Raw genomic sequence first — 23267 nt, forward strand, 5'->3', positions numbered from 1 at the left:
GGTTTAATTTGGATAAATGTAGCTCAAGATGCTGTCATTAACTATGGAGACAAGGAAGCTAAAATTTCAATTTTATTTTTTTTCTGTTTGCTTCAATAGATAAATACAGAAAATACCTCTATCTCCTATATAAATATATTTATAAATGTTCATTTGTAAGATTATATCTTCTCTTTTTTTGATTGATCCTCACCCAAGGATATTTTTTCATTGACATTTTAGAGAGAGTGGAAGGGAGAGGAAGGGCAGAGAGAAAAACATCAATATGAGGGAGACACATCTACTGGTTGCCTCTCTTATGCACTCCGACCCCTATCCCTACCGGGGTCAGGGGATCGAGCCTGCCACCAAGGTACATGCCCTTGACTGTAATTGAACCCAGGACCCTTCAGTCCGCTGGCTGAAGCTCTCTCCACTGAGCCAAACCAGCTAGGGCAAGATTATATATTTTCTATCAGGTAGTAAAAAATGCAATGGCTATCTCAATCAAAGGTAATAGGACAAAGATGAAAAGTAAAGCTTGAGTCAATCATAAAAATGTGTTTGGCTAATATGAATTAAAATCCTCTAAGTTTTATAGCTAATAGAAATAATTTCTGATGACTGATAAAATCTGGTTACTATAAACAAAGAAGTTTGGTATTTTTTAATTTATTGTGGCAACTCATTGGGTCTTAAAATCAATTAAGTTGGTTATACCAATGTTTTTATTTTTAATGAAATATAATACAATAATATAAAACAGTGTAGAATTGAAATTATTAGAGTCACAGTCAGTAAAGGTAATAGGTATTTTCCAAAACTTTAGTTTCACATGTGTTTGTATTGAGTCACAAAATGAAATATGTGTCTAATTGTGAACCATAGAGAAAATGTTTAAATAGTACCGCACTAACCAGTTGATAAGTTTTGCCCTGTCCCTTAAACGTCTTGGAAGGGTCTTTAGACAGTGACTGTGGGTTAAAAACTTTCACTGAGTGACAAAACTGTTCCAAGTAGTTTTATGAAAAATTAAACAGCAATCATGAAGAATACGCTTCAGTCATAATGGTAGAGTGAATGTCATTTATCTAAATATGGAAAATGACAACAGACATTCTTGTCCATTAATATAATCTACTCCAAGCCAAAAGTTGAATCTGTTTTGTATTTGTCAGCTAAAATCAAGCAAGCCATAGTAGATAATATATTTTACTTTTGAAACTGAACAGAGCTAACCTTTTCATCATACTGAGAATATTAAAAACCTGTATGACCTTTCACTTGCAGCATATTCTGAATTCTATTTGTTTTTGTGTAGTAGATCAATGAGGGGATTATCATTTCAAAAATAAAGGGGTAAGAAAAATATCTATTGGATGTTTTGTTTCAAAGTAGATACTGATGTCAAAGTTGTAAACAATTTTAGTGCTCTTTCATCCTTTCTGAAAATTTACTTTATATACAAATGTCAAAATAACTATATCTTTGAGTCAGTATCCTGTGTACAAAAAATTAAAAAAAAAATCTTTCTTTACTCTGTGGTCAAGGATTGTAGATAGAAAGGCCTGTCCTATAATCTTAAATTACTTTTAATTTTAACCTCAATTGAGTTGATTAAGTGGTCTAGTGGTTAGCGTGTGACCCTCAAAATCTTTGTTAGACTTCTGTGATATGTAATAAATAACTCAGATAGGAATTATAACACATGTTGCTTCTGTATCTACTACATAGAACACAGTCTTCCTTACAGCATAGTGTTTTTATTGTTTAAATAAAGACTGCCTCAGAAGTTTTACTACATGTAAAATATGAGTCAGATTTCACTTTGGGCAAACACTGAAAGTGAAATGGAAAACATTCAGGTTATTTTTGTAAAATAAAAAATAGTGTACTTCTGCTTAAAATATGATGTCTGAAAGTAAATGTATAGCTTTTGCTTTATTATTAGTTTTGAGTCAGTTACATGCTAAATTCTGTTCCTGAAATTTATAAAACGTGAGATTTAGACTAAAATATAACTGGTCTCTGTAACAGCATCTAGTCATTGCATATAAGAATTTTTCTTAATCTTGTCTTTGCAACCTATGAATAAAGTAAACATAAGCCATGAGAAAATACATATCATTTTGACCTCTAGCAATAAGAGAGCATCTTATGAACTCTACCTAGAATATAGCTTTCTCAAGTGAGACAGCTTCAAAAAAGACAAAACCACATACCCATAGATGAAATTCCCACTGGATTTAATGAAAATAAAATTTAACAAAAATATAGAGAAACCAGTGGCCCGGTGCATGAAATTTGTGCATGGGGGGGGTTCCCTCAGGCCAGCCTGCACTCTCTCCAATAGGGGACCCCTTGGGGGATGTCCGACTGCCGGTTTAGGCCCGATCCCACAGTTGGACATCCTTTTCGCAATCTGGGACCACTGGCTCCTAACCGCTCATGTGCCTGCCTGCCTGATCACCCCTAACTGCCTCTGCCTGCCTTCCTGATTGCCCCCAACTGCCCTCCCCTGCTGGCTTGATCTCGCCCCCAACTGACCTCCCCTGCTGGCCTGGTTGCCCCCAATTGCCCTCCCCTGCTGGCCTGATCACGCCTAACTGCCTCTGCCTGTCTGATTGCCCCTAACTGCCCTCCCCTGCCGGCCTGATCTCACCCACAACTGCCCTCCCCTGCTGACCTGATCACCCCTAACTGCCTCTGCCTCAGCCCCCACCACCATGGCTTTGTCTGGAAGGAAGTTGGACGTCCGGAAGATGTCTGGTCGACCTGGTCTAATTAGCATATTTCTCTTTTATTAGTATAGATGGTGGGACCATTGGAATTTTTAGAGGACTCTATGTACTCTTGTGGGGTTTAATCATATAGTCTCTATTTTCCATCCTCTTATTTGTATTAAGGGACTCAATGCATCTTATGGTTAAGGGTTAGGCTCTTGAGTTACAATGCCAGGGTTCAACCTTAGCTTTTCCACTTAAAAATGGTAGGAATGCCCTAGCCAGTTTGGCTCAGTGGATAGAGTGTCGACCTGCAGACCAAAGGGTCCCGGGTTCGATTCTGGTAATTTGGTTGCAGGCTCCTCAGCCTGGGCCCTGGGCGGGGCTCATGCAGGAGGCAAACAATCTATGTGTTCCTCTCACATCGGTGTTTCTTTCTGTCTTTCCCTCTCTCTTCCACTTTCCCTAAAAATCAATGGAAAAATATCCTCAGGTGAGGACTAACAACAACAAAATGTTAGGAACTACAGATATTTTTAGGAACTTTAGGTATTTTTAACCTTTCTTATCCCATTTTCTTCATCTGTACTGTGAGGATTATGTAAGAGCTACCATGCAGGATTGCTTTAAGAATTTAATGAGATAAACTATGTAAAGCATTTAGCATAGTGCATGACTCATACAAAGTTTTCAATAAATGTCAATTAATATTGATATATGTTATCTGATTAAAGTCAGAAATGTTAATGATGAAAAATGCAGATATATAAAGATGGAAATAAAAATATGTCCATCATTCATAATTCAAATATTCTGAAATAGCAGTGCTACTTTTCCTTCTATGTATATATTAGAAATTTCATATGAACTGTGCGCTATATTATGTGTATGTGTGTGTGTGTGCGTGCACGCACATGCGTAATTTATTTCCATATATATTTGCTAATGAATTGTGCATGTAATTTTATGCGTATTTTTTCACTGCATTGTTTTGGCTTAAAATTTGAGCAGAATTCTGCATATAACCAGGCAAAGTTGCCTAATAGTTGAATGGAATCCTGAAGCCAAAGTAATGTTTCTGCTAACTATATTGCTAACTATAGGAACGATAACAACATATCCTGAAATCATCTTATTTAAATAAATACAGCCAAATCTCATGTGAACACACACACACACACACACACACATGCACACACACAAACAACCTTATCCCACAGTTCATGAGCACTTATTTATCTTTTTACCTGTGTACCTCCAATACCGCGGTCCTGCCATTATTTTGTATTTGGCTCCATTCTGCAGTTTCAAACGTGGCTTAGCCCAATAGTTCTCTTACCACTTTAATACAATCTATATTGTACATGTTTAATCTTTTCAAAGATTACTCCAAGACACTGATTTACCAAGTTCTCTCCTTCTCTCTGTCTTTCTCTGTCTCCCCCTCTTCACCCTCTCTCCCTCCCTGTCTCCCCTTGGACAAGATCCCAGTGCTGTCTCCATTTGAATGTCTTCCTCATCTTTATATTTATACTAGAGGCCCAGTGCATGAAATTCATGCACTTGGGGGTGGGGGTGGGGCGGGGGCCTCAGCCCAGCCTGTTCCCTCTCACAGTCCAGGACACCTCAGGGTATGTACCCTCGCAGTCCTGAACCCCTCGGGGGGATTGGGCCTAAGCCAGCAGGTGGACAACCCTCTTACAGTCTGGGACCCCTTACTCCTTACTGCCCGCCTGCTCGCTGCTCCTTACTGCTTGGCTCTCTGCTCCTTGGTGCTGCTGCGGAGGCCGGAGAGGCTCCCACCACCACCGCTGCGCTCACCAGCCATGAGCCCGGCTTCTGGCTGAGCGGCGCTCCCCCTGTGGGAGCGCACTGACCACCAGGGGGCAGCTCCTGCATTGAGCCTCTGCCCCCTGGTGGTCAATGCACATCATAGCGACTGGTCATTCCACTGTTTGGTCTATTTGCATATTAGGGTTTTATTATATAGGATGAGACTGAATTTTCCTACAAAGTTCAAATCAATTCCAAGATCTTCTATGATGTCTCCCTTGGTTGCCTCTGTATGAGCCTGACCAGTGATCGAACCCACAACCTAGGTATGTGCCCTGATCCGGAATCGAATCTGCACCCTTTTGGTGTATGGGAGGACACTCCTACCAACTGAGCACCCCTGCCAGGGCTCCCTTGCTCTCGATAACAGCCCCTTCATTAAGCTCCACTACCAAGTACTGGATACACCATTTCCTTAGCACTTAAACCAAGTTACTTGTTAATGGAATCTTTATTTAAAATCGAGACATATTTGGGACTCCTTATTTAACTTCTAGGAGTCCAGATGGAAGCTGCTCTAATTCATATAGCTCTTCCATTGCTCTTCAAGATTAAAAAAAAACATTTCTTTATTATATTTCCTTCTTTATTACATTTTCTTATATTAGATTATTTTGCCTTACTCTTCTCCTACTTGATATAAGATTGGTATAATTGTGATAATAGTTATATTGATTGACATATGCTGGCAAAAAATTTAAGGACCCAAGTCATAACACTGGGACCCAATTTTTCAGCTAACCCGTTACTTATATGTAAATACTTTTTGGTTACAAAATCACCAAAAATAATGTAAATGGCGCTGAGGTCAAGGTACCATGGATTAGAATTTCCAGTGGAAGTGCAGTTTTCTTGGTGGGGGTTCTCCAGCATGAGAGAATGGGTCTGCCATTAATTTGGGGAACAGAGCTAACTGACTGTCCTTTGGGGTAAGATATTAAGATAAAAATTGCTCCAGGAACTAGATACATGTTGTATTCCTATAGAAGGTTATGAAACATTCTCACCAACCTGTTGGATGCACGATAGGAGAGCTGCCACTCTCTCCATAAATATCCATCACTATGGAAACCTTCCCACATCTATGCACTCCTATAACCTTAAATGGCAAGCACACATTTTATAAGGATGGTGGGGAAAAAAAGCAAATCAAGTCCTCTATTGGCATCCTATTGAATGTTTGATTAGAGATTCTACTAGACCCATATGTCTCAACCCAGGCTCTTCATTAAGATCACCCTAGGAAACTTGACAAATTCTAATGCTAGGCTTGCTACCCCCAAATAATTAAGTGAGAAATTGTGGTGCTGGGGCCAAGGCATTATTATATTTTAAAGTTCCACAGTTAATTTAGGTTACAATAAAGGCTGAGAGCCAGAGATTAGCCTTTATCAATCTGTCTACTTAAAAAGAAAAAAGAAAGCTGAGCTGAAACCTTTATATATGAAGGAGATAATGCTCCAATTTCAAGAGAGAGGTTCAAGATGCCCGTTTGTTAGTATCAGGGTGAGCACTGGGTGACCCCAAATATTATTTCAAGAGCTGTTTAAAAGTTGGCCAACAGCTGGGAGGGGGTAGCTATTGTGTGTCTTTCTATGTTAAAAGGAACGCAGGCCGAATAGTTTCTTACTGGACTTCAAGGGCAACACTTCAAGGTTTTGACTAGAATGGAATTATAAGACACATAATGCCACGAGAAGTAAAACTTGCATTCATCCCTAAAAATTTCTACGAGGAGGGGAAATGGTGTAAACAAGCCATCTGTGTTGTGATGTGAAACACATTCCCTGGTGGTGGCCTTCGCAGGGTGACTTTATCATCTTCAAAAAAAAAGGAGGGGCTTGCTGTGGGACCAACGGCAGCAGGAATTCTGATCAACTTGTTTTTTCAAATACGCACAAAACCATCCCTGCACGGAGATGAGGTTTTTCCAAAGTCAGGCCACGGATGAATTAGTAACAATCTAAGAATTAAAGAAAATACAGTATTGGCAAAGCAAGAGCTTCCACACTTCTCTACATAAACACAAAAATGAACTGTTAAATTTAGACACGAACAGATTCAAATGCAGTTTGTCCTTTTTCTATCTATAGTATGAATCCTTCTGATCAGATACTGTACATTTGATGGAAGCATGTGGCTGTGGCAAATGTCCCCCAGGAACAGATCCAAATCAGAAGTTCAATTTGCTTCAAGCTCTTTAAAATGTTCCAGGGGGGCAAGTGGACTGACTGAGTTTCCCAAATTCTTAGAGTATCTCTTAAAGCATTGGAATATACAAAAGGAGACATGGGGATGTGCAAGTTGAAGGAGCACATGTTTGTTTTTAATATTATCTTCATTTTTAATGAGAGGCATATTGTTAATCAACTTTAAAAAACAACAACAACTGGTTGCTTCATCTCTTAGATCCGTAATTCTTTCTTTTCCTTTCTTTTCTGTCTCTTAGGTGTGCTGTGTCCCTGTGCGTTAGAGTTAGGCCAGCGTAGAAATCCTAGCTCCAGTTCCTATTAGCTCTGAAGCTGATTAATCCCAGGGATCCTCAGTTCTGTCTTCTGTAAAATGGAGATAATGCCATTTCCCTCATAGTTAGCTTTGAGGCTTATTTTTGATGGCAATGGAAGTGCATCATACTCATCAAATAGGATACTACTTAGAGATTAAAAAGATACATGCAAAACACAGATGAATGCCAAAAGCATTCCACTAAACGAAAGCAGCCAGGGTCAAGGCTCTATATGACGTGATTCCCTTTATATTACACCTGGAAAGGCCCAGCTGTGGGGACAGAGAGCAAACCAGTGGTGCCAGTGGTCAGGGTGGAAATGAGCACGCACTGTGATGAGACGGGAGTGTTCTCCGGGTGAGGAATACAGCCCGTATCCTGGTTGTGGTGGCGGTCACGTGACTGTATACATTTGTCAGTTCATAGAACAGCATAGCTAAAATGGGTAAATTTTACTATGGAAACTGTATGCCAATAAATGTAATTGCACCCCCCCCCAAGAGTAATGCATAAAAAGTTTAAAAACAAAGGTTACATCAATTGGAAGTGCCTAGCATGATTGCCCATGAACGTATTTTTGTCACCTCTTCTCTATGTTTAAATCCAGTCTACCTTGGAATGTAACTCTTTATTATCATTCCTCCTTTTTCCTCTTGTAAACTGATTTTTGCTCTTTCACAAAATGTCAATGGCCAATAATATATAGCAAATCCAGTGTTTTCTTCCATCTCTCAGATGTTTTTAAAGTGTTTTACAGTGTCTCCTTTTTGATACCTTCTGCTTTCTAGACTTTGAGGACCAAGGGTTTATTCACAGGCTCTTTTTCCTTTTCTGCCCATAAATATATGAATTCCTCCAAGTTGTGTATCTAGTTTATTCCTTTAGCTTTCTTTGCATTCGTATCTGCTTTCCTACAGTTTCAACCATAAATGACTGTCAAAGGATGTCCCTCTATGTATCTGTCTCCACAAAGCCCTAAGATCCAAATTTTATTACCTGATGTGTAGCTCTGATTCTAAAAATAATACTTATTTTCCAACTGAAAAAATGCCCCAGAATTATTTATTCTTAAGTCAACATTTTCTTAATAATTCCATGTGTCACAGATATCATTTACAGGGTCTCGCATGATACCGTAAGTGCTTGGAAACATCTTGTTTCTGGAGTTTCCATTCTGCTCCAATGATGTGTCATTCTCTGAGCAAATACCTCCCTGTTTCTCACTATGGTGATGTTATATTTTTATTTCAGATAAAGCAAGTTTCCCTCATTACTTGTCTTTTCCATTCCTTCTTCTTGGCTAATTTTGTCAGTGTATTCCTCCAGATGAAAACTAGAATTACATTGTGAGGTTTCCCATAAAGGGATTATGATTGCATTACTTATATAAATTAATTTGAGTGCAAATAGCATCTTGACAAAATCAAATCTTTCTTTCCAGTAACATTTTTATTTCTGTGTTCATTGACGTTTTCTTGATGCCCTTCGGAAGAGTTGTGCAGTTTTCTTCATGTGAGCTCTGTTCATTTGGCTACATATTCTGACCGGTGTGAGTTTTTCTGCTGGTGTGAATAGTGAGAGAGAAACATTTTGACCTGATTTTCACTGCTACATAGGAAAGGAATTCCCTTTATTATTTCAATAATATTGTCGTTCATTCTCCTAGCTTTTTAAATTCTACAATGATATACATTTTAAATACCAATAATTTTATTTATTTTCAAGAAATTTGCCTCATTCCTTTTTGATTGGACCAGAACTTCCAATAAAATGTTCAATAAAAGTGGCCCAAGAACCCTTTGTCCTAGACTGATGGTTTAATGATAATACCTCTGGTATTTCCTCATTAAGCAATTAATTGTTAGTTCAATTTTCTAAATATATTTTGTTAAATAATCATCTATCTCATTCTAGCTTACAAGATTTTTTCTAACGAAGTATGTTTTTTTTCTGAATACTTGTTTTTGTAACTTTGAAGATAGATATCTCTGTCCCCCTCCCCTTTCACTTGGTGAAATAAAGATTTATGATGTGTATGAGGGAGAAAGTAGGAGGGAACATGTGATCTCATCCAGATATTATTTATTATTCAGGCCCCCAGAGCTTGTAAGATTACAAAAGAGTATAATCAGAAATGTCATCAGAATCCCAAAATATGCACGAACAAGCTGAACACTTTTAAATTTAGCCCCTCTCTCTAGAACATATCACATTAAAGTACTAATTTTATCTATTACAATATTGATGTTAGATAGTACGCATCCAACAATGTACATCAATTATAAAATGAAATAGCAAATGTTATAAAATATATATGCTTTCTTGAAATTAAAAAAAATGTTAAACAATTGCTAAAATCATACTCAAATCCACTGAGGCCAGAGGGTCTGAGAAATTTAAAGCAGTGCAGTGTTTGAAGAGGAAAACACCCCAGAGGGTTGAGGACACTAACTGCATTTAAGGGAGCACGCTTTGACTCTCTGGGTCAAAGGCCCTTGGAAGATAAATGGAGTCCTACAGAAATTTTGCCCAATTTAGGGTTTTATTATATAGGATGAGACGAATTTTCCTACAAAGGAAATTCATGATCATTATGAAAATGTGATCATATAATGTTATTGGAGAAGTATTATTAAATATTTTTTAGCATTTGACTCATTTTTATTTTATTCTCTAGACGTTAGATCATAGCTCTAATTCCAAGCTACATTTTGTTAGATATAACCAAACACATTACACAGATTTATTTCTGTATTAAGATAAATTACCAATAAAAGTTTTAATAAAAAAAAACCTACTTACTACAAAAGTATGGTTCCTGTTTTAACTGAATTGACTTCTAAATATCAGCTCCTATTATCCTGATATAATGAAGACCTCTTGGACACTAATTTTCTAATATTGAGGAATCTGTATATTACTGCGATGAGTCCTACTTTCTTTGGGTATATTATTCTTTTAACACTCTGTAGGATACTAGTTGCTGGAATTATATTTCAAAATGATTTTAGTTGTTACAAAATGTAAGCTAGAACAATTTTAATTTTTTAGAGATTTGTTAGCATAAAATAATAGCATAGACTATACTAATTCTATATTGTAGAATTAATAATATAGTAATTATATAATATAGAAATTAGTATAGGATAGTATATGTCTTGGTATGCATTATATGTAGTATAGAATATGTAGTATAGAATATGTAGAATAACTGTTTCTTTACTAAAAATAGAAAATTAGTCTGTAGTTTTTGTCTGTGTGGTATCCTTGTCAAATTTCAACATTGAGATTTACTGGCTTTGTCAGTTGAGAAGCTTACAACCTTTTGCAATACTTTAACAGGACAGATATTACCTACTATCTTTTGTATAAACATTTGAAATAATTTCTCATGAAATTACTGGAATTGTTACATTGTATTTAACAGTAATTCTTTGCTAACTGTAAAATTTTCCATAATTATTAGATGATTTAAAAGTCTGCTTTCTTTACATCAGTTTTGGAAATTGGTACTTTATTAAAATTTTAAGCTTTATGGATATGCATAGTATATCTATTAAATTTCCCAAAATATAGGTCAGTGGTGAACTCTGACGAATTTTGTATAATTGTGCTTTCTCTAATTTTCTAATGACTAGGCATACTGGTATTTTGTTTCTTTTGCTCAATAAACTAGGGAATGTATTAAATGTACAATTCATATATTCTACTTTATTTATAAGACATTACGTAGCATTCCTTTCAAAAATATTTTTAGCATTTGTATTTAGATCTGTGTTAGATTTATAATTATTTTTTATTTATTTCTCTGTTTAATTGGCTTCAGTATTCACATTATCTTTCAGGAATACAATTTCTTAAACTTTTAAATTTCTTTTAACTCCCAGTGTATTGAATAGACTTCAACGTTTTTTGCAAAAGAGGACATGGTTATTAAATTTCTTAAGCTTTTATATTATTTTAGGTTGCCTTTATTTTGCTTCCACAGGTTAAATACAGTTTTTAAAAAACTACAAACACATAATTCCCTTTGGTAACTCCCTCCCCCCCCCATTAAAACTCTGTTTTCTTGCATTTAGTGTTACTGAAAAGTCTGAAAATAACTTGGATTTATTTACCCTCTAGAATGATAAACTTTTTTGTTTTGCTTTGCTTTTGCTGGAATCTTTTTGAATTGTTTTGTATTTTTTAAACAGCAACAGCACAACACTGTCATGATCTATCTTGCAATGCAAGGGGTCCATCTTGCAAAGAAGTCCATCAAAAGGAAACAGAGGCCAGGACACTTGTTGCTTCTTTAGACACGCATTGTTGTTTGCGCTTGTCCTTTGCTCTGTAAACTGGCTCACATCAATCATCATTTCTCCCATCCCTTCTCATCGCTCCACTCTTTCCTTTGCATTCCCTCTGAGTCTACACCAGGGCTGCTGAGAATTCGGGCTGGGATGGAGAGGAACGTTTTCTTGTGCCTTCTGGTCTAGAATGGCTATAAATTCCTGGGTTCCAAACACAGTTGTCATTAAATTCTTCTGTTTTCTGCTCCTTTCTCTCCCCTACTGTGCATTCCCGGTGATGACCTGGCTTCCCAGGTCCCACAGAAGATACACACCACCCAGTCACATTTGTGACTTGCATACGACAACAAACCACAGGTGCCCTCCTCTCGCTTCCTCCTCCCTTTACCAGAGCCCACGTTCCCAGCCGCAGCTGCTCCTCCACCCTCTGCCTCCACCTCCACGCACTCCTGCAGCCTGATCTCAGGCAGCACATGCCTTCACTTGCAGTGTCATGTCGGCGACTGTGGGGGTGGGCGCTCCTGCCCAGCTATCTCTCCGGAGCTTTGGATTCATATCTCCAAATACGTGTTGGGCATGGCACAGATCATTCCAATTCCTTGTATCATAAATTTAACTCAGCATCTTCCCGCCACCCATCTGATCTTTAGAGTAGATGGCATCACCACCCCTGAGGTACCCACGCCAGAAACACCCAGGTAGGTTGTCCCTGACTCCTCTGTCCTCCTCATGAATGATAAATAGTTTTGCTTGTACTTTTTAATTATTAATAAATACCACCTATTTCTCTCCATTTCTGTATTTTTTTAGGCATCCCTTCAGGCCCTTATCATTCCTGAATGTGACGATTTTATTTGGTCTCTGTTTCCATCTTTCCTGCCTCTTAATATTTCTTCACACAGCAGTGGAATAATGGTTCTGAGTATCCTGTGGCTTCATACTGAGCTCAGGATAAATTCTTTGTTTCTTAATGTGTCTCACAAGGTGATTCATGTTCTGGTCCCTGTTTCCCTCTAGCACTTCCCTTCCTGTCCCACCCTCTCACTCCCACCAGCCCCTGTCCCTGTTCACCTCACACTTGGAAAATGCTATTGGCCAGCCAGTCTGAACTACTGAACTTCCATGCTTTACTATGTCCAATCACTATCTTCTTGGATATTTATCCTCGTTTGCCATTTACCAAATCAACCCCTACTTATTTATTAGGTTTAAATTTGGATGCCACTTTACCTAGGACCTCATCTCTGACAAAATCATCAGACCTCCCCAGTTTGCATTGTGTGTGTTTTTGTAGTGGTCTACAATTCTCCTTTTAGAAAATTTACTTCATGATACATAAGAGCTTGTTTATTTGGCCATATCTCTCCCTAGACTGAACCTTTATGGAGGCCGTGGTTTTGTATATGTGTCCTATTGTGTGTTTTTTTTCTTCAAAAATATGCTTTTTAAAATTGATATTAGAAAAAGAAGAAGGGAGAGGGAGAGAGAGATAGAAACATTGATGAGAGAGAATCCTTGATTGGCTGCCTTCTGCACACCCCCTACTGGGGAATTGAGCCTGCAACCCAGGCATGTGCCCTGACTGGGAATCGAACCAGTGACCTCTTAGTTCCTGGTTGACGCCCAACCACTGAGACACAGTGGCCGGGCAATGTCCTATTGTTTTTATTGTGTCTCCCAGAGACCGCTAATGCCTGAATATACAATTACATAATAAATATTTGTTGAATCGACTAATCTTAACCATAAACTATTTTCCAAACATTCACTCATCCCCATGTCTTTAGAATGTTGTTTCCTGTGTCCCATTCTGCAGTGTTTTTTTCATACAATGCATTAGTTCCACTTTATGAATCTAGAAATGAGGTGGGTCACAGTCAGATGCATCTTAGAACATGTAGCCGTCCCCTGCCCAATGCACTGTCCACTTAGATGACCAGCTCTATGTCTAGAGAGAAGGCTGTTGTTCACTCTACAACTCCAAGTACAACTCTAGGTTTGTTGGAAATTCTTGCATGATTCCAGTTAACTAAGGTAGGACTCTCCTACTCAGACCCGGTTCTCTGAGCCCTTGAAACAGTAGGCTAGTGCAGAAACCACAATTCCCAAAACAAGCGACAGCCAGGACTCCCCTCTTGAGTATGCAGCCTTACTTGTCCTTACTTTTGGTGACTCATTAGGCAGCCTTTCACTGTTCTGTCCCCACTCTTACCTTCTGTCATACTGTTTCCTGCAAGTTCTTGACTCTTGAACAATATAGAAAAAGTAAGGGGGCATTGTAAGGAGGGTACATGTGAGCTGATAGCCTTCATTTTTACATGTTTGACAGGAAAACATCTGCAAATTTTAATGAGAACATAGTTCTCTAAGTCAAGAAGCCAGATTTCACTGGTGATGGTGTTTGCTGGCGGGAGGGTGCTCTGTCTCTTTTTCAGTTACATTGAATACGTATCATTTCTCCCCCACAACCCAGCTGCTTTAATGTCATTATTAGTGAGGTGATCACAGCGTAAGGTATAAAAATGTTGACCTATACAGCTGAAACGAATATAACTAATACAATATTGGATAGCAACTATACTAGAATTAGCAAATGATTCTATGTATTCCTCCGAACAAATGTGTAATCTGAATCCATATATGTGGCTGGTTTTTCTCCAAACTCTGAAGGAATGGCATCTCTCATCATTATCACTAATTACCCATTGGCAAAAAGTTGGCTTCTCCTTGCTTTTTGCAAGCTCAGAGTTGGATTTGACCCAAGTTTGTCCCATCCAGTAGCTGCAGTGGCAGTGAAGGTAAGGGACCTGTGGCATGACAGCAAGGCCTACCTGTAGTGTCAGTGACATCACTCGTGAGCGCCTCAGTGGCTGTGATTCCCCGTTTCATCACACTAACTAGACAGGGCCTATGGTGTGGCCTGACTATATTCTTCCTCCTGGCCTCCCTGGCCCATCTGGGCTTCTTGGCCCAGTTCTCCAACCTTCTTATTGATTCAGAAAGCTACTTGACCTCCTTCCAATGAATGCTTGTTTCTACATAAGTTAGCCAGAGTTGATGTCTACCGTGTGCAGCTAAGAATCCAGACCGAAGCAAGTACTAAGCACGGAACCTAGGGAGGAAGAGGAAGGGGCCCGGTTCCAGGAATCTAGCCAGCAGGAGTGAACTATGGACAGAGGCTCTGTGTTTGTCACCAGAGTGCCTGACAGAGAACCAACCAACCAACAAGCGAACGGAATGCTGCTTACCTCAGCCCCTCCATTTGCTTACATTACTGAGAAAAGAACTCGCATCATTCTCTTTCCAAAGGCTTTGCTTTCTTTAACTCTTCTTGGTGAAAATGGACACCGTTGTCCCTTTGGCAGGAAGTTGGGCAGATAAACCTGAATTGCATAAGAAGATCCACTTCGATGATAGAACATAGGAGATGTTGTAACTGCGATTTTTGAAAAGAGCAGGTTTGACTTATTGATTCTGTAAAAGCAAAAACTGGTAAAGAACTACACAACCAGGCAACTCACCTCCCATAAATAAATAGAAGACCCTAAATAAAGAGGTGGCGGTGGGGGGAGGTGTATTGTTTTGGAAATAAACTGAATTTTCATCTAAAGCAAAGCATAGCCTGTCAGTTGTGGAAATACACAACAAACTTATAAAGGAAAGAAAGAGTGAGGGGAAATTTCTATTCATAGTTTTATTTACTCTAGATAGAGAAATATGTGAAAATATACAAGCTGAATTTTTATAGAAATACAAAAATCTCCTCATGCAATTTTAATAGTTATAATTAGCCACCTTAAAAACTTTATTTTATCTCCTAGTTAATTAAAGGTGCATGTTTTTAAAAAATATATTTTATTGGTTTTTTTTTACAGAGAGGAAGGGAGAAGGATAGAGAGTTAGAAACATCGATGAGAGAGAAACATCGACCAGCTGCCTCCTGCACACCCCCTACTGGGGATGTGCCCGCAACCAGGGTACATGCCCTTGACCGGAATCAAACCTGAGACCCTTCAGTCCGCAGGCCAACGCTCTATCCACTGAGCCAAACCAGTTAGGGCTAAAGGTGCATGTTTTTAAAATGACATATTTTTAAATCTTTTAGCCTAAAATATTTATTTCATCATCTTTCCTGATTTCTAGTGAAATTTCATTTGGTTTCTTCCTTTTCTTTCAAGCACACATTTTTTTTTTTTTATTCAGAGGAAAGTAAAAAAAATATTTTATAAACAAAGATCATGCTGAATAGTTTACAATTTCATCTTCATCTTCATTATTTATAAGGGACTATGCAGAACAAGATGTGCATAAATGAAGTTTGACCAAATATTCACACTTTGGGAATACCTGGGTTCATTTGCTAATGCTTTTCAAAAAATTTAAGCACAAAAATACTGTTCATTGTAATTAAATGACTGCAGTCCTCAGAGGCCCCACCAAAGCCTGCACTGTGGCGAGTAACCTCGAGGGCAGCTCTGTCCTCCATATTAATACACATGACGTGTCAGGACAGCCCAGGCGAGGGAACCAGGCACCATAGCGGGTTGGTGGCAGATAACCTAGCCATACCTATATTTTGTGAGAGTGGATTATCCCGAACCTGGTCAAATGAGTGGCCTAAGCTTCAGGAATGCACTCCACACCTCCTAAGAGAAGCAGCAGCAAAGTCGTGATCCATGGGCTGGGTTTACCAGTAGCTTCTAGGTGTGTTCTGCATGGCCTGCCCAGGGAGTAAAATGAAGTTAGACAGTGAGAATACTCTAGATCAGTGGTCGGCAAACTCCTTAGTCAACGGAGCCAAATATCCTCAGTACAACGATTGAAATTTCTTTGGAGAGCCAAATTTTTTAAACTTCTTCTAACGCCACTTCTTCAAAATAGACTTGCCCAGGCCGTGGTATTTTGTGGAAGAGCCACACTCAAGGGTCCAAAGAGCCGCATGTGGCTTGCGAGCCGCAGTTTGCCGACCATGGCTCTAGATGATACCTTAATGATGGAGACATGTCATATACACTTGTCCAACACATAGAATGTACAACAGCAACAGGGACCCCTAATGGAAACTAGGGACTCGTGTGATGATGATGTGTCAATGGGGGTTCATCAATTGTGACAGATGTCCCACTCTGGTGGAGGATGGTGATAATAGAAGAGGCTATGCATGTGTGGGGACAGAGAGTATATGGGAAACTCTTCCCCCCTCACACACACAAATTAGAAAGGATTGCTAGTATTTTAAAATCAGTAACTTCTGTTATGAGTTGAACTGTGTCTCCCAAAATGCATACACATGTTGCAGTTCTAACCTCCAGTATCTTAGAATCTGATCTCATTGGGAAATAGATGCAGATGTCTTGTCTTTGCAAACGTGAATCACAAAGATACTGGAGTAGAGCGGACTCCTAGCCACTGTGACTAATGACATTATTAAAGGGGGGCATTGGGACACAAACATGTACACAGTGAGAGCTCCATGTGAAGATGAGGGCAGAGATTGGGGTGATGCTTTCTGCAAGCCAAGGAGTGCCAGCATCTGCCGGGAAACCGCCAGAAGCTGGTGGGCGTCATGGACCAGCTTCCTTCTCACAGTCCTCGGGAGGAGCCCTCGCTGTGACACCTGGACCTTAGACTTGCAGCCTCCAGAGCTGTGAGACAATACGTCTCTGCTGTTTAGGTCACACAGCCACGTGGCCCTAGGAAACTAGCACAACTTGCCTATGAAAACCCTGGGTCTTCAGCTTCTCTGAAAAGGAGCCAGATTTGGCAACACTCAGCTGATCAGCTGGATGGAGTAGTGGCTGCTCCCTTTCCCGGGAATGTCTGCAGTTCACCAGAGCCCAGGCCAGTCCATTATTATAATGTAAGTTGCCTGCTTGGTGATGCCTGATTCCACCCCCATGGAGAATGGCTCAGGAAGTTTGGAAGAACTTAAACATATTGTGACAAATATGGTCTCTTGTGATCTTTGAAAGCAAACAAAGTACAAGTATTTGAGTGTAAAGAAAAGAAAAGAGAAGAAAAAAACAACAAGAAAACAAAAATGGCTACCCAGGGAGTTTTCTGATAACCTCAAATTTTAAAGAATTCTTATAAAGATAAAATGAAAAATATAAAACCAGAAGCAAATATGGGTAAGTTAAATGTAGCTATGATAAAGATGCAGGAAGGACCCTCAGATCCCCTACTGAGGATTTTTTTGGAATAAGAGGAAGACATAAACGGTGTCTCAACTGCTTGAGGGAGCCATTACTGCTGAAAGAAAGGTCCGGAAAAGGCACTGCAGAGAGGACCCAGGAGAGACCTGCATCTGGTTGGAGGGACTGCTTCTCCACTCTGGACAAGTTAAAGCCATGAAGTCAAGACAAATTACATCCCCAGATTCCCAGGGATGTTGATCTCAGAACTGCTGCCAATGACCCTTGAGGAATAGTAGGGTTTGGGAGAGGATCTGAAAGACTGGAAATGGACAATACCATCACGGCTTTCAAAGAGAGAACATGGAAAAGCTTTAGAAAATACAGACAATTTGCCTGAGGAAAAAATTAAGTAATTGTAACTCAAGTGTGTTTGTTTTGGAAATAAAGAAAAAAAAGTGATTAGGGTTTGGGATTATTTAGAAACTAGAGGCCTGGTGCATGAAAATTCATGCACTGGAGGGGGGGTCCCTCAGCCTGGCCTGCCCCTTCTCACAGTCCAGGAACCCTCAGGGGTATGAGGTGACCCGGCGATTAGCGGAAGGTGATGTCCCATCACACCTCTGCTGCTGCCACTGCCGGCAGCACAAGCCTCGGCCAGCCCTGGTTACCTGAGCCTCAGGCAGCCCTGGGTGGCTGGGCAGCTGACATCCGAGGCTTGCCTTTGCCTTGGGCCGGCCCTGGGCGGCTGGGGGGTTAAGGGGACTGGGGGACTTCAGAGGCAGGCATGCAGAGCCTGCTGCCCCAGTGCGGTTGAGGGGACTGGGTGCTGCCATCTTGTGGCTGTGGGCACCACCATCTTTGAGGGCGGGTATGGCAGTCATCATATTCCCTCCTTATTGGCTGTGGGTGCTGACATCTTTGTGAGGGCGTAATGGTCAATTAGCATATTCCCTCTTTATTAGATAGGATAAGAAGTCAGGTAATAGAGGCATCAGGGAGGTGGCTGACCTCCTATACTCTATGCTCCTGTCACTTCCCCAAGGTGCCCTGGGCTCCCTTTGTTGCTGAACACAGCTAGCATGCTCCTGCTCAGCATCCACTGTACCAGCTGCTCATTCCTTCCAGAACACGCCTCCCAAAGGGATCTTCCAGTCTTGTCCTGCTTCCTGCACAGTTCTATCCCGTGTAACCTTCTCCAGGCTTTCCCCATGACCCGATGTAAGTTAGCAGCCCCTCTCACCCTCTTTATGCCCTGTGCTGGCTTCTTTTTTTTTTCTTAGCCCTTACCATTATTTTTTATTTAATAAACATGACATGCATGTGCCAGTCAATTGTGCCAGTCACTGTCCCAGAGGCTTTTACATATGGGTTATTTAATCCTCTAATACCACTATGTGGGAAATACTAGCATATTCCCATTTTTGCAGTTGAGAAACCAAGGCCGGAGAAGTTGTACTTAAATTGTCATTGGTAAGCTGTGAAATCCTGTCTGAACACAGGACAACTGGCTTTGTAGCCTGTTCTTCCTGCTTTGCTCTGCTGCCACTATCTAATATATCTTGTATTTATATATTCCATTTTTATCCCCACAAATATGGAGGCTCCATGAAGGCAGGATTTTACTTTCTTTCTACTTTACTCTTCCTCTTAGAACAGTGGTCGGCAAACTGCGGGTCGCGAGCCACATGCGGCTCGCGAGCCGCGGTTTGCCGCTCTGTTGAATAATGAGTTTGCCGACCACTGGAATGGGGGCTTAATCACAAGGAACAACAACAGCCTTAATTATTGAAATCGAGAGTCTAGGTCAGTGGTCGGCAAACTCATTAGTCAACAGAGCTGCAGTTTGCCAACCACTGTCTTAGAATAAGGTGTAGCATATTGTAGATGCTCAATAAGTATCTTGTTACATGAACACAATGTAAAGGTAAGGGGTTGGAAATGTAAGAGTCACCCTGTGGAGTGAGATGCTTCTCTCATGGAGAACTGGGAGTGAAGGCTAACGCTCTGCAGCCCAGCCCCTGGCAGAGTGCCTGGTTTATGTAGTGAGAGAGCAGAGGGAAGAGAGAGCTGGAAAGAAACCAGGAAATGTCAGGTGCTTGGCGGAAGATGAGCTGGAATCACTCAGCATCCCAAAGGCCAGAGAACGGAGGCTCGTCGGGAATGAGAGAGTAGCCCGTTGTTAAAGGAAGACAGAGAAAATCTCATTGAGTTGTGCAGTCAGCTATTCCATTTCTGAGCCACCAGTAAAATAGTCTGTGACCAAACTAGGAAAAAAAAGTTAATTGCCAAATATCTATGAAGCCTTACCCATAGTTGAGCCACTTTGGTAAGTGCTATGAGGCTTTTACCAAGAAGCTTCAGAAACCTGCCAGCTGTGACAAGGCTTCTGGGGAGAATCCGACGGTGAGTGTGGAATCAAGTAGAAAAACCGATAACAACAAAAGACGATGACACAAGTGAGAAACAGCATTAACTCTATGTGGTTAGTGCAAAAGGTAAACGCAATGTGAGTGTGAGGCCACGGTAGGCTGGCAAAATACATTTCTGGAGACCTCTGTCTTCATTAGCATGTGCGTGTCTTCATGAGTACAATCCACGTTAGTCAATCAATAAATGATGGGATTCCTGAAATAAATGGGTGTAAGGAAAATATGAATAACCAATAGCAAAAGGCACCAACATAATCCTGCCTAACGCCACTAGTGTTTGAAAGAAACATGTTCAGATCCCTAATCTATTGGGGAATATTATCATAATGTGGGTTTTGAAATTTTTAAGAAGACCTCATAATTAATTCAATCGCCATTTTGCATTGCATTCCCACTTGTAATCTGCATTTTTGATTTTAAACTCCTACTATATAGCTGTCATTCTGATCTAATGAAATGTCTCTTACTTAGGAAGAGAAGAAATTTTCAGATGTTGAGGCGACAGAGAAATGAGGGCTGAGACATGTGTCTGTGGCTGCAATTTCACCATGGTAGACTAATTGCAGGGGCCTGTGGGTATGGATTGATGTTGCTGAGTAGTCAGCCTTTACTGCCATCACTTTCAGGGTAATTTGCATAGCATGGCTCATAGTGTTTTATGATTTTTCTTTTAAAAATAATCCTACTTGTTAGTCACTAAATCTATTTAACTCTTCTGCTGCCGATGAGACTTGAGGCACGTCTGTGAAGCCAGTGCACGTCTCTCTTGCTTGGATGGGTGCCAAGGGAGTTTGAAAAGAGTGTCCCAGCTGCTGCCATTCACATCCCCGGGGAAGACTAGCATAGGAGAGTATTCTCCTTGGGAAGTAGACCCTGAGGCAGAGATGATGTCCAGAGGTTGACTGGGGAACGCTCTTGGGATCAACACCTGTGCAAGAGGAGGCAGCAGAATAAGACAGGGAGACGTTGGTGTGCAGTACAGTCTCCATGGAAACCTAGACCAACTCGCAAGGGAATTCTGAAGAGGAGATGGTGCCTGGAGTTAGCCCAAGTTGTGGCAAGAGGGCTGGGTTTTTGTAACCCCTGCAGTGATCAGTCAGTGGGTGTGCGATGCCCTAGGAAGAGGTCATGACCTTGCGTGAAGCAATCAGCCAGGGGAGTCCTCAACATGGCTGACCTCTGAGGACCGTCTACCAGGACACTCCCAGCAGGTGGAGAAATAAGTCTTGCTTTCCAAAGGGGGCAGTCCTGAGTGGCAGAGCTCATCATCCACCATAGTCATCACATTTCTCCTAGAAACAAAGACCCAATCAGGCACAGCCTAAGCGGCAGGGTATGCCTTATGGGAAGGTCTTTCTGTGGAATTTTCAAGAATCTGTTCTCCATTGCCTAATAATGTAATGTAGCATTCGTCAATGAAATATATTCTGTGACAATAATAATGTAAACGGAATCTTTGCAAATCTTAGTCATTCGTCTCACATCTGAGAAAGAGACCAGCTTGCTGCTGCAAGTTTATATATAAATGTATTGATTTTTCTATTTCAACCCAACTTAAGTACTGAAGCATAATGTTTACACAATCTTTTTGGATCAGAGATGTTTTTCAAGGGACTTAGGAGGTCAGATTTTTCCTGGTTATAATACTGATTTTCTTGTATTTCACTAACAATAGTTTGTATAGTGTGAAGTATATTTCCCTGTACAATTTTAGAGTTCTTACCTTTTTATAAGTCAATCAAATTACCGTTTGGGGCCATTTCTAAAGAAAACAATGGAGGGAGAGTTTTGAAATGACACATCAGCCGTAGAGGCATCAGATCTACACCTGCTGTAGTTCACAAAGCGCACTTGCTCGCCTCCTGCAATCTTTGCATTTGAGTGGAGGGGACACGTGGGAAGTTAGCAGAGTCGAAGGCTTCGGATGCAGCTCCGATTGAAACACAAACAAAGGGTACTCGGGCAGGCACAGCCTGGCCCTGCAGCAGTGTGTCTGAAGGTTACGCTTTATGTTTATTAGCTCCATCCAGATGGCGTTTTATGTCCTTAATAACTTTGCCCCTGACTAAGCCATGAACCTACCATTTGACAAACACAGTAGGAAATGTCTATCAGCAGAAAAGTCATATAATCAGAACCATCCAGCATACATCTGACGGAGGTCGACTCCTTCTGTATGCCGATGCCTATAGCTCTTTGTTGACAAACATCCAGCGTTTCCAAACAGAATCCAAATTCCACGAGCACCTGGAATGCCTCCCAAAGGGCTACGTGGTTATGCTAATATTTTGTACGAGAAATAACGCGCATTGTGACAGTTCAGACTGCTTTGATGCATGTTTATTCCTCTTGGTATGTCCATAAAAATTAGTGGATGGTACATATTAATATTCCCGCGTTACAAACACAGAGACTGAAGAACGGAGGCCCAAGGTCATCCAGTGAAGCCCCGGAAGCCCTGGTTTTCCTTATTCTAGCTCAGCCTACACACCAGGGTCCCACCGCTCTTCGGGAAAGTCAGGTTGGCTTCTGTGTGACGGTCATTATGTCACCGGCTAAATTCTGCTTCCAAATATTTTTTATTGAATAAACATTTATTGAAGTCTCTAGTATGTCTCAAGAACCATGCTATCTCCTGTGCAGGCACATACTCATTTAAGAAAATTGAGGGTAGCTGTTATATTTTATTTATCTGTGTCTCTTTCAGAGCACCAGTTTTAGACATTTGATATATGTTTTGTGGATTTTATTGAAACAATTTATTTCCTCATTAAGCTAAGGTCTTCAACTCCCTAGCGCAGTGGTCGGCAAACTCATTAGTCCACAGAGCCAAATATCAACAGTACAACGATTGAAATTTCTTTTGAGAGCCACATTTTTTAAACAAACTTCTTCTAACGCCACTTCTTCAAAATAGACTTGCCCAGGCCATGGTATTTTGTGGAAGAGCCACACTCAAGGGGCCAAAGAGCCGCATGTGGCTTGCGAGCCGCAGTTTGCCGACCACTGCCCTAGTGAAACGTGAAAAAATTATTTTTAATATAAACTATTTTTCTGCATTATTATTTTGAGGATTTCTCAGCAGGACCAAACATTCTTAAGTGGAATTCCTTTAGAAATGAATTTATATCGGGAAAGTAGGAAACATGGTGGGTTTAATGTCTGGTTTTAAATTTAAAACGCTTAGTGTAATTAATGCTACTTAGTTTTTTCATTTCAAATGCCTCTTCTTTTCCTCTCTCCCTCCCTTTCTTGCCTTCAGCCCCCATGTTTTATTGAATAAACATTTATTGAAGTCTCTAGTATGTATCAAGGACCATGCTATCTCTTGTGCAGGCACATACTCATTTAAGAAAATTGTCAGT

The sequence above is a fragment of the Plecotus auritus genome (assembly GCF_963455305.1).
Source record: "Plecotus auritus genome assembly, chromosome: 5".
In the NCBI taxonomy this organism is placed as follows: domain Eukaryota; kingdom Metazoa; phylum Chordata; class Mammalia; order Chiroptera; family Vespertilionidae; genus Plecotus; species Plecotus auritus.